The 14,926-nt window shown below is 42.4% G+C and overlaps 1 protein-coding gene across 1 annotated transcript in view; it reads right to left on the bottom strand.

Moving 5' to 3' along the window:
* LYPLA2 (lysophospholipase 2) overlaps nt 1-13,431 on the bottom strand; it is a 184,510-nt gene extending 171,079 nt beyond the window's left edge. The window contains exon 1 of the mRNA XM_033955044.1: nt 13,208-13,431. The gene's annotated coding sequence lies outside the window, so the exon portion shown is untranslated. The remainder of the gene's footprint in view (nt 1-13,207) is intronic.
* Nucleotides 13,432-14,926: the final 1,495 nt, after the last annotated feature.

Below are 14,926 nucleotides of genomic sequence, written 5' to 3'. Positions count from 1 at the left end.
GTCTCCAAAGTCCTTCCTTGAGGGTCGAATCCAGTCAGATTTTCCCCAATGAATATGCATGAGATCCATGTGCATGCATTGCTTTCAATGCATATTCATTGGGGAAATCCTGAAAACCCGACTGGATTCTGCCCTCAAGGAGGGACTTTGCAGACCCATGGATTATGCATTGAAAGCAGTGCATGCAAATAGATCTCATGCATAGTCTTTGGGGAAATCCTGAAAACCCGACTGGATTCCAGCCCTCGAGGACCGGAGTTGCTCACCCCTGTTCTACAGGCATTCCAATGTAAGGGAATCAGAGGATCAAATATTCCATAAAGAAGTTTGAAAATAATACTTGTGAATTGATTGCACTCTAAAGACTAACACCATGTGTATCATGTATCATGTGTATCAACAGTTACATTTCTAATTGGAAAACTAGAGTCCATTGTCTTATTCAAAAAGGCAGAAAGCTGAAAAGGTTTTTTTTAAAAATAAATAAAAAAAGGAGCTCCCATCTGAAGTACTGCAGGTTTAAGCAAAAGGAAAATTTTCTCATTTTCTGAATTTCCTTAGGGCAGCGAACATTCTGATCTGACATCCAAGAAACTGAGTATGTCCCTTTTTAACAGTAAGCTACTACTACTACTATGTATTCAGCCATGTCCAACCTTTGGATACTCTGCAGGCCAGTCCTCGCTATGCTTTCCTGTTTTCCATGCCTTCTTTCAATTGCTTGATGTTCATTCATGTGTCATTCTTGATGTCCAGCCAATGAGGCTTTGGTCTCCCCTGCTTCATTTTACCACTGACCATTTCAAGTAGCACCTCCTTTTCTAGTGAATTTGCCCTCATCACATGTCCAAAATAGGTCAGTTTCTGTCTGGTAATCTTGCCTTCCGGGGATAACGCTGGGTTTATATGATCAAGAACATCTTTGTTGGTGATCCTAGCTGTCCATGGGCTTCGTAGAAGTCTCCAGCACCACAGCTCAAAGGTGTCAATTTTTCTTCTATCTGCTTTCTTTAGTGTCCATGTCTCACAGCCATATGCTGCAATTGGGAATACAATGGCAGTGATCACTCTTTGATGGTGACTGAGACGCCCTTGCACTTCCATATTTGGTCCATGCTCACCATGGCTGCTAATCGTCACTTGATCTCTACTGTTGAACCACCACTGTGATCAATGAGGGATCCAAGGAAAATTAAGCAGTCAACCACTTCTATTTCTTCACTGTTGATCTTAATATGTACTTTCTTGTTGGCGGTAGTCATGATTTTAGTCTTCTTTATGTTCGGGTTAAGTCCCATCTCACTTTCTTCTTTCAGCTTCAAGATCAACTTCTTGAGGTCCTCCTCACTCTCTGCCAGCAGGGTAGTATCATCTGTGTATCTCAGATTGCTGATGGTTCTTCTGCCTATTTAGCAGTAGGCAGGTACAAAAAAAAAAACAATTTCACACAAAGAATCTTGAGAGCTGAGAAAAGACAGTAATCAATGTGGATGCCAAAATATCAAAAATAATTCACCAGAGAGATCGGCATAATGGAGGGGGCACAGTGACTGGTCAGTGACCGAGATGTTATTGTCTTTGAAGGATTAAGGACCAAGCAGTGAGCCTGGAGTCTGTTGCCAGTCACAAACAGATTGAGGCAAGACTGAGGAGCACTCAGATCAGGAAAAAATGGGTTCTAGTGAGAAATTAACATTATATTGTCTGCATAAAAATAGGGCATAAGAGAATACAACTGAATCAGGACAGCAAGAGGACTTACGAATATGTTGAAGTGGAGGGACAATCGGGGGGGGGGAATCCAAGATGGCACTTAAAGGAAAGATACACTTACATTGCACCTCGTGCTCTGTGAAACATTGGTGTAGTTTGTGTTAAGACTTATTTCAAGATAGGAAAGGAGAGGGGGAAGACCCCAAAGCTGCCTTGGCCTCTACCCCTGCAATGCAGCAGCCAACTTTGGACCGCAATGGAGCAATTTTGCAGGTCCTGGGGAAGTTCCCCCTTCGGATATCCTGAAAAGCTGACTGGCTGGGGTGCCTCCAGGACCAGGTTTGGGAACCATTGAGATACATCCAGCACTAGGGTAGATGTTCAACTCGGACCTGGAGTACTCCCTTGCCAGTCAGGTTTTTCAGAATATCCTATGTGCAAATAAGTAGGATTTAGTATGAACATAGTACACGATACGATATTATATATGTATACAGGCAGTCCCCGAGTTAAGAATGAGTTATGTTTTTAAAATTGTTCTTGTATTTTTATGTAACTCAGAACTTGTAGATTTTAAGATTCTTGCTGCTTACCTCTGCTCCCAAAAGGGCCAACTGTCCCTACCAGTGTTCCCTCCAAGGTACAGCATTTGCAACCTCACATTGTTAATATGGCCATGCATCATTCCTTAATCTGCTACAGGAGAATTGTAGGAGTCTATGCCACGGGAAATGGTTAAGGGGCTGGAGGAGCTGCCGTACAGTGAGAAATTAGAGAAACTGGGCCGCTTCTCCCTTGAAAAGAGGAGACAGAGGGAACATGATCGAAACATTCAAGATAATGAAGGGAATAGACTTAACATAAGAACATAAGCCATGCCTCTGCTGGGTCAGACCTGAGGCCCATCATGCCCAGCAGTCCGCTCACACGGCGGCCCATCAGGTCCAGCCCTCTATCTATACCCTTCTATCCCCTTTTCCTTCAGAAAATTGTCCAATCCCTTCTTGAATTCCAATACCGTACCCTGTCCTATCACTCCCTCTGGAAGCGTGTTCCAGGTGTCCACCACCCGTTGGGTGAAAAAGAACTTTCTAGCATTGGTTCTGAATCTGTCCCCTTTTAATTTTTCGGAATGCCCTCTTGTTCTTGTAGTTGTTGAAAGTTTGAAGAATCTGTCCCTCTCCACTTTCTCTATGCCCTTCATGATCTTATAAGTCTCTATCTTATCCCCTCTAAGTCTCCGCTTCTCCAGCGAAAAAAGCCCCAGTCTCTCGAATCTTTCAGTGTATGAAAGGTTTTCCATACCTTTTATCAAAAGCATCGCTCTCTTCTGAACCCTCTCGAGTATCGCTATATCCTTCTTCAGGTACGGCGACCAATATTGGACTAAGTACTCCAGATGTGGGTGCACCATCGCCCGATACGGCAGGATAACTTCTTTCGTTCTGCTTGTAACACCCTTCTTAATTATTCCTAGCATTCTATTTGCTTTCTTAGCAGCCGCTGCGCATTGTGCCGATGGCTTCATTGTCATGTCCACTATTACCCCCAAGTCCCTTTCTTGGGAACTCTCATCAATAACAGCCTTCCCATTGTGTAGCTGTACCTCGGGTTTCTGTTTCCTACGTGTAAGACTTTGCATTTCTCTACATTGAACTTCATCTGCCATCTCGTCGCCCACTCCCCTAGTTTGTTTAGGTCCCTTTGTAAATCTTCGCAGTTCTCTTTAGTCCTAGCCCCATTGAATAGCTTGGTGTCATCTGCAAATTTTATTTCTTCGCTCTTTGTCCCCGTTTCTAGATCATTTCTAAATACATTGAATAGCAGCAGTCCAAGCACCAACCCCTGCGGAACACCACTCGTGACCTTCCTCCAGTCCGAGTACTGGCCCTTTACTCCTACCCTCTGCTTTCTGCCCGCCAACCAATTCCTGATTCATCTGTGTACGTATCCTTCCATCTCATGGTTCTTTAGTTTCCAAAGCAGGCGTTCATGGGGTACCTTGTCAAAGGCTTTTTAGAAGTCTAAGTATACAATGTCTATGGGGTCCCCTTTGTCCATCCGTTTGTTAATTCCTTCGAAGAAGTGCAATAAGTTCATCAGGCACGATCTTCCCATGCAGAAGCCATGTTGGCTTGTTTTCATAAGTTTATGCCTCTCTAGATACTCCTCGATTCTATCTTTTATCAGCGCTTCAGCCATTTTCCTCGGAACCGAGGTCAGACTTACCGGTCTGTAGTTCCCCGGGTCACCTCTCGATCCCTTTTTAAAGATGGGCATAACATTGGTTATCTTCCGTAGGATATGATCAGGGTATCCTCTTTCCTTTAGTTTGTTCTTCAATCTTTTAGCTTGTTTCTCAAAAATAGATAAAGATGAGCGATTACGTCTTAAACGGAGGAACTGGGAAAAAGGTAAATTTCTTCTGAGACCCAAAGGATGACAACTTTTGAAATCTAAAAAAGTATTTTTGTCAGTGGTTTTAATGTGCGTATCAAACTCAAAATGATCAATGTGTTGTGTAATGATCCAATCCAACCCTGCCAACGGAAAAAGTTATACCATTAAACACTTTTTGACATGCAATACAGATCACATTATTTATGTGATAGTTTGCCCTTGTTCCAAATGGTATGTCGGAATGTCAACCCGACCTTTTAGAATCAGATTAATAGAGCATAAATCCAATTTTAAAAACAGTAAAATGACAGCTCCCCTTGTTGAACATTGTGTTCACTTTAAACATAAGTTCACTGGCCTCAAATGCTTCTGCATAGACAAAATTGAGGCCCACGTCAGAGGAGGGGGATAAACAGAGGCAATTACATCAAAAAGAATGCCGGTGGATTTTTGCTCTAAATATAGTAAAACCAGTTGGTCTGAATAGTGCTATAGATTGGTATGCTTTCTTCTAATCACCAACAAGCAAGGGTTTGTAACAGAATAAACATTAAATTGAACACGGAAGTAATTAGTGACATCATCAAACTCTTGATATCAAATACAGTAGTGTACTTCCGGCAGTTTGCCTGCGCCATTTTTGACCTGTGAAGCGCGGGTCTAGCTGTGCACAGTGAGTATCTTCAGTTAGTGCATATACTTTAACTTGACTGTTCAAATTTGATTTCGAGTACAGATAATTAATGTTTGTTATCTCTTCCTGAATAGCTTGACCCTTGATAAAGCCACAACCGGCGAAACGGGTCCCGTCGGGCTTTCTGTGTACCGGCTGAGCGTTCCTGTTACACATTCAGCGATTCACTAAAGATAAGTGTCGCCAGTTATTTGTGCTAAGTCGCATGTAATTCAGTGCATTCAGAACGCTTAAGAGATTACTTGCTAAAAAACGTAAAAAAACGTAAAAAAGTAAAAAAAAAAAAAGTCAAAAATATGAAAACCCAATGAAAGATAACTGCTTACCTGCCATCAGCTGTTTCAGTGAGTACACTGAGCAGTGCAGGACTCTTGAGGGTTTCATATAAAAACCAGTATTACTCGATCTGGATAGTTTCCAGTCAAGTATAACACAAATTCGTTGCATTTTTTATTGTATCTAGTTTGAACTTGTTACCATTATTTGTGCAGTAGTAACTTTCAGGTACCACATAAATATAATGAATAAAAAACCCCTCCCAACCCTTTTAATACCTAAATTATATATAATTCAGTATATATAATTCTGGTATTAAGGGATGTAATTAGGAATATTTTTAGTATATACTAAAAATATTCCTAATTACATCCCTTAATACCAGATCTGAGATCCCTCCCCTCCCAACCTTCCCCTTACATAATTCCAACCCTAATACTCCAAACATGGGGGCGCTGCTGAGCCCGCGAGGAATGGCAGCGTGAGAGAATAGCTCCTGCACCAACTTCAAGAATCTTTATTCCACCCGCATCGAAAATCGTTCCTGCACGCTAAAATCAGCACTGTGATTCTGCACCCTTCCTGCTTCGTTTCAGCACCGCGTTTTCAACTCAGCGTCCGAAACGGCAATGTCGGACAAGAAGATCAACAAGAGGCACAAGCCTGAGCCGTCTTCTCCCTCAAAGACGCCGCTCCCGGAAACGCCGACGGTCAGCAACAGGGAGTTGCTTGACGAAATTAAAGATTTAAAATGCCTGGTGTCTGACACAAAATCGGACACAGAAGAAATTAATGAAAAACTTAGCTCTCTCACTGCTGAATTCCTGGCTATCCAAACACGTGTCACCTCTCTGGAAACCAAGATGGAGGTGAACACTAATAATATAACTGATCTCAGGAAACAGGCTCAGCGTATCACAGCACTGGAAAGGGAGCTGGAAGACAGCAATAATCGCTCTCGTAGGAGCAACTTTAGAATTCTGGGGCTATCTGAGGAAATACCTGACCGCGACCTAATCAAACACTTGACCACATGGATCCCGAAGTTCCTTGACCTCACCTTCACGCAAGATTTTGAAATAGAAAGAGCGCACCGCATTCCTTCGCATCGCTCCTCCTCGGACCGCTTCCCTCGCCCTGTAGTGGTGAAACTGCTCCGGTACCAGCAAGTAGTTGACATCATGCAACGTGCCAAGATACGTGCTCCTCTGAAACACGAGGGAGCCGCCATACTTTTCGTCCCTGACCTCAGTAAGACGACGGCCTACAAGCGAAAACAACTTCTCTCATATCGCCCTCAGCTGAAGCAGCTCGCTGCAAGATATGGGCTCCTCTACCCTGCTAGAATGAGGGTGACTCTCAACAACACTACAAAAGATTTTCTCAACCCTGAGGATCTGGCTGCTTTTATTGAGCAACACTCTCCAACTCCCATTCATCAGGTTTGATGTGTGCTGTGAATCACTATGCATGTTTTATGCCACCACTGATTTTATGGCACCATTAACTTTAAAATGACACTTTTCATAGCATGCTAGTTCACTGGTTAATGCATGCTGTGTGTGTTGCAATTCTTGATCTCCATGCACTGACTCTTTGTCTGCCAGGTTTCTGCTAATTGGGTTAACTTTTAGCATGTTATAACACTCTGCATGACTGTATTATATATGGGTGTTTACTGGCATGTTTTTTTCTCTTTCCCTCGTTTATGGTGCACATATCACTCTTCCTTTTCTGTGGCATGCTTTATGATCGTATATATTACTATATATTACTACCTTAATAACTGATTTAAGTGGTATCAGCTTCATTACTGGATGCCTTACTGTTTTATTTCTCTCAGTGTGGAATATTTCATCCTTAAAATTCATTATTCTAGGTGCTTTCTCCCCCTGCTGTTCCTTGATGTCTTTAAGCTGTTTTTCCCCACAGGTATTTTTAGTTTTGTGATGTCTCCATCACAGTGTCACTGTGTATTATACTACAAGATGTTTTCCCCCTTCAAACACACGGTTCACATAATAAGTTGGTATAATGTTTCAGCATATGTATATGGTCGTTCTGCCCATGAGATAGTATATGTATCTAGGTCTGCATTCCTTCAACTCATGACTGCTCATGGCACTTAAAATTCTATCCTTGAATGCTAAAGGTTTAAACAATCAAATCAAAGCAAAGAAACTTTTATCATATATAGAAAAATTCAATCCGGATATAGTCCTGCTACAAGAAACCCATCTAGATGAAAATGCCTCTAAGAAATTATTTTTATCCTGGGCTTTCCCCCCTTATTTTTCCCCTGCGTTGGATAAGAAAGGAGGTGTTTTAACTTTTATAAGGAAGCGTCAGGGGTTAATTGTGCATTCCTCGTCCTCAGACTTACATGGCAGATGGGTTAGGGTCACTATTACCTGTGGTACAAACAACTATGCCATATATAATATCTATGCCCCAAACACAGATAACCCTGAATTTTTTCACGAAATCACAGCCTCTGCCCTTTCCCACTCCAATATACAAACCATCCTTGGTGGCGACTTTAACTTAGTTCCTGACCCTGGAAAAGATCGCAAATCTCAGGTGAGATATAAAAAATCAAGAGCTTGGCTTGCATTACAACAACTTTACACTGCATTGAACGTGTCTGATGTCTGGCGACTTCAGCACCCTAATCACTCTGCTTATACCTTTTTCTCCCACCCCCACCTCTCCTACTCACGAATAGATTACTTCTTGATTAGTAATTCTTTAATAACTGAGGTGACGGAATCCACCATACACTCTATTACTATCTCAGACCACGCTGCAATCACTATGACTTTCAACATCTCGCTACCTGCACCAACACAAAAGCAATGGAGGTTTAACTCGACCCTTTTACAAGATCCTGGATTTACTGAACACGTCAGAACAGCCATTAACGACTACTTTCTCCTCAATCTACCGGAGCACACTTCGTGGAACACCTGGTGGGATGCCTTTAAGGTATGTATTCGAGGCCATATCATATCATATGTTGCCCACAAACACAAAAAACAGAGATCTGAAATGAATCAAATGGATTTGGAAATCAAACGTCTGGAAACTCTACATCAGCAAACCCCCTCTGACTTGTCTCTTTTGCAACAACTTGGCAAATTGAAATATCAGTATAACACTACACTGAGTAAATCCGCAGCACATACTATTTTCCAGAAATCGACTTCATACTTTGCTGAAAGTAATAAATGTGGCCATCTTCTAGCTGCTTCTCTGAAAAATAAACAAGGGAAATCGGATATAGCTAGTATTACTCTGGATGACTCAACTATTCTCACCGACTCAATGGACATATCTCAGGCCTTTATGAATTACTACCGCACTCTATACACCTCAGAACTGGGAAAAAATTGCTCTGCTTTCTCCTTTTTAGATGACCTGCCCAGGCCCAGGCTAGAATCAGGGGAGGCTGAAGCACTGGACTCACCCATCACCCTTGAAGAACTTTCCAAAACACTTCATATGATGGCTCTTGGTAAAACTCCTGGTCCAGATGGGCTAACTGTGGAATTCTACAAGGAGTTCCAGGATTTAATATTACCTCAATTCCTCAGCTATCTTGAACATCTACTCGAATCTGGCAACCCATATGGCTCGTTTACTGAAGCTACCATAATTGTTTTACCAAAATCTGGCAAAGATGCACAAAAGATCACCAACTATCGTCCACTCTCCTTAATAAATGTCGACGCCAAGATCTACGCCAAACTTTTGGCTTCCAGAATTCAACAGATTAGTACCAAACTTATTGACCCTGATCAATGTGGTTTTATCACTGGACGCCGATCCTCAGACAATATTCATACCTTTTCAACCATCATTTCTTTATTACATGATACAACCTCTCTTTCCGACCATCCATTATTAGCTATAGGTCTAGACGCTGAAAAAGCATTTGACAGGGTTGAGTGGCCCTTCCTCTTTAAAGTATTACAATGGTACGGATTCCCACCTACATTCATTCAAAGAGTTAGATTGTTGTATACGTCTCCCTCGATCAAGACATACATAAATGGTAAATTATCCTCCTCATTTAATCCTAGCAGAGGAACTAGACAGGGCTGCCCTTTGTCCCCACTCTTGTTTGATCTGGCTCTTGAACCTCTCCTTATTGCCATACGACACAACTCAGATATACAAGGTTTCCGCCATCTTAACCAAGAAATAAAGATCTCGGCATATGCTGATGACATATTGTTATATATCTCACCTTCATCTCTTCCCTACTTACTGAATACGATTGGGAAATATTCCATAGAGTCTGGGTATAAACTTAATAAAAATAAATCCATAATCATGCCCCTCAACTGCCCAGACGTTAAATATGACGTGAGTCAACTCGGTTTCGAATGGTCAGACTCTCAAATGAAATATTTGGGGATCCTTTTTGGACCAACTCTAGAGGAAACCAGTCAACTCAATGCTGATTTCCTGATAGCCACTGTTAAACATCTGACTCAAAAATGGTCTCCTCTTTCACTCTCCTGGTGGGGCAGACTTGAAGCAATACGTATGGTTATAGCACCTAAAATAATCTACATCCTAAGTATGCTACCTTTCCTTCTCTCCAAACAAATATATAAACAAATGGATTCCTTACTTTCCCAATACTTATGGAACAAGAAACACCCCCGGATTGCCTTATCAAAGTTGAAGACAGTAAGGGCTAGAGGTGGCGTAAACTTTCCTCACTTTCTACAATATCATCAGGCTTTCCTAATTCAACAATGGTCTTGTTCCTCTTCTGCCTCTCCTCAAGCCAGCATACCCGCCTGGATTAAACTGGAGGAAGCCGTTTATGGTAGAATCAAAATTCAATGTATCGCATGCCTCTCTTTATCCAAAACCGAACGGATGAGCCCGATTCTGACTTCATTGAAAGAGGTTATATCTTCAATTGACAAATCCCTTCCCATTCCATGGTCTGCCACCAGTTTGATACCTCTATGGAATAACTCGCAGCTAAGAATCCAAGACAAACCTATTTCCTGGCCTTTATGGCAAAGATGTGGAATACAGTACATTCAAGACATCCTGAACCAAGGAAACTGGATATCGTTTTTGGATTTGTCTGACAAATTCCAATTGCCCTCTAGTCAATACTTTTCCTGGCTACAACTACGACATTGTATTTTGAGCTCCTTTCCTTCCATCCTTTCTGTACAGACGGTTCCTAGCCTCATCTCACACAACATCTCAATATCGGTGATGGGTGGCACAGCTTCTTTATGGTACAAACTGCTTCAAACCTTGTCTTCAACTGACGCCCCTAGCCCCACTGTGACCAAGTGGACCCATGACCTAAATCTTCCTTCAGATGCAATTGATTGGTACAATGTATGGCTCCAATTTTTCAAATCGATTAGATCTGCATCATTACTCCAATCGATATTTTTCTTACTCCACAGAGCTACATGGACTCCTCTTTTATCACACAAAATTGACTCCTCTACATCACCTTACTGCTGGTCGTGTCAAACACAAACTGGTACTTTGTCACACCTTATCTTCTTCTGTACACTACTTACAGACTACTGGTCCAAAGTTTGGTCCACGATATCAGAAATACTGGACATAGATGAACCACTTTCTCTTTCCATAATAATATGTATGGCCCAGGGTCAATTTAGCATTCTGCTAAATTGTTCACAATACTTATGGCATTAGCCATTCAAAATGTTCTTTACAATTGGAAAGATTTGTCGAAATCTAATTACCATACCTGGTGGAACTCCATCTGCTTGACAGGAAAATATGAAAGGGTATTAGCCGAAAAAAACAACAGTTTGCATGTATACGAACGTGTCTGGTCACCTCTTACCCGATATTGTGAAGCCTCCAAGTAACCCAATCCTTTAGCTTTCATATCTCAATGCCATTGCTTTTACTAGTCTAAGATATTATTTTATACTAAATTGTTAATCCTTTATACCAATGTACTTGTGCCATTTTACATCTGCTTGTATTTGTGTACACAGTAAGATCTTTTCTGTTAGCATTGTTCCATATATTGGTATGCTTTTCTTAAAACCAATAAAACTTTTTTGAACAAAAAAAAAAAAAAAAAAATACTCCAAACATATTCATATATTATTTATACATTATACGATTTTCTAAAATATTATCCACCCACACCCATCCCATCATTACAATTATTTTATCTTTGGGAAAATGTTCATTACTCATTACAGAAATCTGTTAATGGTCCCCACACCTCCTGAAATTTACCAAAATATCCTCTCTGTGTTGCTAATATTGTTTCCATTTTATAGATATGACAAACGGAATTCCACCAGAAGCTGTAATTTAATCTGCTATTATCTTTCCAATTGAATGTAATCTGTTGAATGACAACTCCAGTCAAAATAAATAAAAGCTTATTGTTTTTTTGAAGAAATCTGACTCTTTGCTCCATTAACGTGCCAAATAAAATAGTATCATATGTCAAGGCCACTGGATTTTCTAACATCCTATTTATTTGAGGCCAAATTGATTTCCAAAATCCTATATAATAAAAGACTAAGCGCACATGCGCACTTAGGATTTCGTGTTCCCTGCCGCTGTGGTGTGTGATCCGTGGCCGCCAATCCGGCAGCAGGGAACATTCTGGCCACTCCCCTCCTCCCACCCTCACTCACCATGGAAGCCAGGCAAGCTCTCTCCCTGCCCGCGTCCTCAGCAGGGAACACACCTCCCGCTCTAACTCGCCGCTACCACCACCACTGCTGCTGATACTCCTCTAAAGAGCAGCCTGCGATGGTGGCCGACTTTAGTGAACCTCGCAGGCCGTTCTCCAACCTCGGTAGCACGTTCCCTCTGACGCACGGGATTGCATCAGAGGGAACGTGCTACCGAGTTGGAGAGCGGCCTGCAAGGTTCGCTAAAGCCGGCCACCATCGCAGGCTGCTCTTTACAGGAGGATCAGCCACCACGGGGATCATGAGAGGAGCCGCCGGTAATTTGAAACTTGAAAAAAAAACCTTCAGCCGCAGCAGGCCAGCCCGCAGGAAGGGAAGAGGGAGGGGCCGAATGGAGCAGGCCAGATCGCGTTAAGAGAAGGGAGGGGCCGAACGGAGCAGGACAACTCACAGTAAGAGAAGGGAATGGGGGTGGGGGAAAATGCTGCTACTGTTTCAGCAGGGACCTGGAGGGGAAGGGAAATACCGCTGCTACTTCTGCAAAGGAAAGTGGGGGGAGGGGAGAGAAGGGAATGGGGGGTGGGGGGTGGGGGAAAAATGCTGCTACTACTTCACAGAGATCTGGAGGGGAAGGGAAATATCACTGCTGCTTCTGCAAAGGAAAGTGGGGGGGGAGGGAGAGAAGGGAATGGGGGGGGTGGGGGAAAATGATGCTACTACTTCACAGGGACCTGGAGGGGAAGGGAAATACTGCTGCTGCTTCTGCAAAGGAAAGTGTGGGGGGGGAGAGAAAGAAAGAAATACAGACAGACAAAGGAGGCCAGGGAGAGAGACAGACAGAAATAAAGACATACAGGGGACCAGAGAGACAGACATAAAGAAAGACAGACAGACAAAGGGTGCCAGGGAGAGAGAGAAAAACAGCAGGAGGGAGAGAGACAGAAAGAAAGGAAGAAAGAGACAGGAGCAGGGAGAGAGACATAAATAAAGAAAGATAGACAGGCATATATTCTAGCACCCGTTAATGTAACGGGCTTAAACACTAGTAATAATATAAATGGACAATAGAATAAAAGATGATCTAATGTCCCAGGCTCAAGATGACAGTGCCAGCATCTATTAGACTTAGAGCTATCTAATTTTTGCAAACGAACAGGGATCCAGAAAGCTCTATGAAGAAGAAAAAACCAAGTTTGTCTCATAGATGCAGACACTGTACATCTCATCCTCCAAGACCAAATTCGTGACCATTGAGACGCATTAATTTGATGCCTAATCTCAATGCTCCAAATGTCCCAAAGACCAGTTTTTGGTTTTTTATTACCAAATCCAGATATTAATTTATACCACTGCGGCCTGATGTCCCATGAAATCTACCTGAAAGCATAAGAATTCCAGACTAAATTGAACTGCGCTCTCTGAATTCTTGTAACATGCAGTTTCTCACCTGGCAGGATGTTCCCTTATATTACAACCTGCGTAAACTCAGCAGTGTCATTCACTGTCACATCCCTCCCCTCCTACAGATGAGGTGAGTACAGCAGCTGCTGAGAGGGGGTGGAGTCCAGCCTTGGGAACAGGGACTCAGTGCTGTAACCAGATGTCTGCCTTTCTTTTCCCATCTCCAGATCTGCTAAACTCCGTGCTGGCCACGATGCACCTTCCTCTCTCATCTGGGAAATCATGAGTAGCTGGGTGAGGAGAGAGGGCTGGCTGCCACTGGAGGGGGAGGGGGTTAGGAAAGACAGTTACAGCACCCTCCTCTAACCCCCCCACTATGTACATGTGGCCTCTGTCTCATGAGTATTGTACTTCCCATTCCAGGAAAAGAAGAATCCTGTCAAGAGGGAGCGACTGTCTGGCAGCAGCCCAGCTTTCCATATCCTCAGCATAGCCTAGATACGAGGCAGGGGGCAGCTTTACCGGAGGCTGTGTGAGCAGGGACAAAAGCAGGAGAGGGCCTGAGGTTCTCTAATAAATCGCATATTAACAGCATTCGCTGAAACAGTGTAGCTAAGGAGAAGCCAAGGTAGAGAGGAGTGTGAGGGGGTATCAGCAAGTACCAATAACTCTCCTCTAAGGCTTTAGCCAGATGGTATTTCTTAGGTTCCAGTAGGTGATATGTGAGTTATCCTGCACACTGTGGTTCAGTCTGGTAGATTGATGTGGTGGGTTGATGAAAGGATGAGAGATTTTTAGAACTTGTTAACTTTCATTCCTCGAGTCCTTGCAGACCAGGCTAGAACCCACCCAGGCTGTTGCAGGAATTGAAGGACAGCTCAAGCAGAAGCCATAAGGGAGATTCTCCTTCTTCATTTCAGTTTCTCAGTGCTGGTTCCGATGGGGAAGTTCTTGTTGTGGAAACAATACCACTTATTATTATCAGCTCTTCTTGGGCATCACTTGCTGGTAGGAGAGGTTGGGCTGGGTTTTTTTAAAATAGCTATTAGTCTGGAAGGACTTGAAACAAAGCAGGTAAGACCTAATTTCACTTGTTCGTCTAATGTTTTTGATTTATTCTTTTTAAACAGGACACACAGAGAACTCAAATATATCGAGAAATTGTTAGGACTCTAGGGCAAAGCCCAGAACCAGGATTTTATTGCACTTTTTAACCCTTTCAGGACCATAAGGATCGTAGGCCAATTTTTGTGGTTTTGACGACATTTTTATGGTAAAAAGGGCTTGCAGATGCCAAAAAATTGATTTTTTTTTTGTGAAATATCATTATTTTTTTTTAAAAAAAATCACACTTCTGGCTTATGGACAGTGTGGCAAGTGAATCTTCTCGTCAATCTGGCAACGACGCTAATGAATGAATGTCGGAACCAGTTTGTTTACATAAAGGCAGTATCATATGGAATCCGTACATATCAAATTTAGAACTGTAGACTATCCCCATCAAAATTTATAGGATTTTAAAGTTATGGGACAAATATGTCCCTTGGTCCTGAAAGGGCTACTATGGACCTTATTGAAGAGAACCAAAGCCCTAATCAGATTAAGGGATTTTATAAACAAACTTAGCATTGAACATTATAGTATGTCTTTCTCTGTATTAGAGGGTCATGCTTCTGTTGAAGATGGGAGTTGAGAACTGTAGATCGGGTGGGGCACCTAAGCTTTCATTCATTAAGAGCTGCTGAAAGGGAGGGAGGGAGAGGGA

The sequence above is a fragment of the Geotrypetes seraphini genome, chromosome 8 (assembly GCF_902459505.1).
Source record: "Geotrypetes seraphini chromosome 8, aGeoSer1.1, whole genome shotgun sequence".
NCBI classification, from domain to species: domain Eukaryota; kingdom Metazoa; phylum Chordata; class Amphibia; order Gymnophiona; family Dermophiidae; genus Geotrypetes; species Geotrypetes seraphini.
The sequence above is the reverse complement of the archived record's forward strand: the minus strand, read 5'-3'. Positions and strand labels throughout refer to the sequence as shown.